The sequence below is a fragment of the Haliotis rubra genome, unplaced genomic scaffold (assembly GCF_003918875.1).
Source record: "Haliotis rubra isolate DU_JTF1 unplaced genomic scaffold, ASM391887v1 Scf429, whole genome shotgun sequence".
Classification (NCBI taxonomy): domain Eukaryota; kingdom Metazoa; phylum Mollusca; class Gastropoda; order Lepetellida; family Haliotidae; genus Haliotis; species Haliotis rubra.
Genome location: NW_025767112.1, coordinates 24650 through 27682, shown reverse-complemented (window position 1 = coordinate 27682; position 3033 = coordinate 24650). Strand labels below are relative to the sequence as shown.

The following is a 3033-nucleotide window of genomic DNA, read 5'->3' as shown; positions in this document are numbered from 1 at the left end:
CAGATCCATACAGCTGACACCAAGATGACACCAAGATCCATACAGCTGACACACAGATCCATACAGCAGATATCCATACACCAAGATCTACATCATGTGATTACAGAATTCGTCTTTTATACACTCAACTCCCACTGTCGACAAGATAATTGATCTGAAAGTAGGTATTTGTACAGTGTAGGTAGTTTGTCTGATATTAATCTTGAATAATTGATGAGAGTTGCGATGTCAGAGACATTAGTGTTTGTCTGGGTACTGGAAGCTGGTTGATTGATGTATTTGAATATTCAGTGAATCAGGAACTGCAGCAATCCCATAACTTAGTGAATCAGGAACTGTAGGCAACCCCAGGAACTGTAGGCAACCCCAGGAATAGGAACTGTAGGCAACCCCAGGAACTATAGGCAACCCCAGGAACTATAGGCAACCCCAGGAACTATAGGCAACCCCAGGAACTATAGGCAACCCCAGGAACTAGGCAACCCCAGGAACTATAGGCAACCCCAGGAACTGCAGGCAACCCCAGGAACTGCAGGCAACCCCAGGAACTGCAGGCAACCCCAGGAACTGCAGGCACTATAGGCAACCCCAGGAACTATAGGCAACCCCAGGAACTATCGGCAACCCCAGGAACTGCAGGCAACCCCAGATTTCAGGGGTCACAGGGAGGTATCGTCCTCGTGGTTTGGTAGACTGTCAGTTTTACCTGAAGTCATGGCGATGCATACTATAGAAATGATCCCTAAAAGGATTCACATACCTACAAGAGTATTGGCGCAAAATCTCAACCTCCAGGCAACATGTCTGGACTGATTCTCTAGTTCCAATGTTCTAGTTTTCAAAGTTCTCCATTTAACTCTTAGGAATAATTTCTGTGTATATGTCTGAATCTGTTTGCTGATTAGATTAAACGTAAAATGCTAACATTGACTGTCAGAAACCCGGGCAACTTGCTGTTGCTCATATGTATGACTAAATCTGTGTGTGATGACCTTCAACTTATGAGCCTTTGTCCACTGAGGGAAAAATAAGTCTTCAACCTCAGCCTAGTGATTGTTAGACAAGGCGCTGTGGGTCCCCAACACATTAACCAAGATCTCCATGTACCTTGCTCAGAGTGCTTCTTCTATATATAGATGTGAACAAACTACCTGCATGAAGCAAACGTACCAGTACCATGAGAACTGTACAAAGACTTTATTGGACTATGCACATTATGTTATCAATGCCAGTGTGTCTGCAATGTACATGTATTGCACATTGTTTATTACGTGATCCAGAAGTCATGGAATCTGACATATACAGTACAACCAGAAAGATTGTAATTTTTATATTTTTTCACTCATTACTCACGTATTAAATGTGAATATTAGCAGAACATAACTCCAGATTCAAAGACAGGTGAACAGTTAGTATTTTGTCAAGTCACCATGGGCAGCAATGCAGGCTTCAATGCGGCGGGGCATACGGGGGTCTTTCCAGTACGCTGGTCCTACTCTGTGGAACTCTCTCCCTCTCCACATAAAGCAGTCTCCCACATTGGAAACTTTCAAAATTAAGTTGAAGACTTTCTTTTTTTCCAAAGCCTATCCCTAAAATCAATCTTTCTGTCATCAATTTCAATGTATACTTATTTTGCTATTTTATCCTCTGTATGCATTGTATGTATGCTTTTATGTAGCGCCTTGAGCATGTATCAGTGGGTGGAAAATGGCGCGCTAAAAATATCCATTATTATTATTATTATACTACTGATCAAAGAAGTTAGAAAGTCGTGGTCCATGCTGTCCCAATATCGGACCACCTCTTCTTTCATTTCAGCAATATTTGTCAGATTTTTCTTATTGACACTTTCCTTCATAAGTTCCCAAACATTTCTATTGGATTTAGGTCAGGGCTATAGCTTGGCCAATCTAATAATGTCATATTTTGGGTCCGAAACCAGGCCTGTGAATGCTTTGCATGATGTTTTGGGTCATTGTCCTGCTGGAAAATCCAAAAATTTCCATAGAACACGTGAGCAGATGGAAGTAAATGTCCCTCGAGCATATCTGTGTACCGCTCACTGTTCATATTCCCTTCACATACACAGAGGGGCGTTGCCCCTAACACAGATATGCCACCCCACACGTTAAATTTCGGACTGTACTTTGGGCGCTGATACAAAGGTTTTTCAGTTTGTTTGGTCCAAAATTTCAGTGTATTAGGAAACAGCCACACAGAAGTTTCATCTGAGAAAATCACATTGTCCCAGTTTCTATGCTGTAAGCACCAGTTCAACCTTCGCTCCTTTTGTTCAGGTTTCATGATCGGTGATGGAATTCCTCGACTTTTCTGCCAACCCATTGCATGCAGCTCAGTTCTAATTGTCTCCTTACAGACAGCCACAGTTCCTCTATCAATCATATCCAGCCTTAAGTTTTCTAAACTCCTGTCACCGACAGTCAATTTTCTGGGCCTACCTGCGCCTCCCTGGTGCTCAGTGCCATATCCATTTGCAATATTTTTCAAAACACGATAAACAGTGGACAAAGGGATGCCTGTTCTACTTGAAATGACTTTAGCTGATCTGATGTCCTTGTTATAATACTCTAAAATCAACTTCCTCTTCTCTAAATCACCCATTAACTGAGGATCACTGAAAATGTCGTCTGCTAACAAGTAAACAAAGGGGGATAACTCTTCACAAACTAATGAAAAAGGATTAACGGAGTTGTCTCTCTTGAATGAAACCAAACGCTTGATAGCTGGTCAAGGTTGTTTATACTAGAAATCCAATTAAACATATTCCTAAAATTAGCAATAATTTCTGGTCACACTATATATGTGTTGTTGAACAGTTGATACCTTTTCTGTCGTCTGCTTGGTGACCTGCACCGGTAATGCTGTATTTAGCACAGCCATGTTGAATCATATTCAACTTGAAGACAACTCACATGGCCAGAAAACATCACATGCACTTTGACCAGGGTGTAATTGTGCTTAGAACTAGTTTTGTACAGAGTCAAAAGGATTGCTGGTATGTTTGTGTTG

The 3033-nt window shown here is 41.5% G+C and overlaps 1 pseudogene; it reads right to left on the bottom strand.

Moving 5' to 3' along the window:
- Positions 1–642: 642 nt before the first annotated feature.
- LOC124288913 lies at positions 643–758 on the bottom strand (annotated as a pseudogene).
- Between the last annotated feature and the right edge of the window lie 2275 nt (positions 759–3033).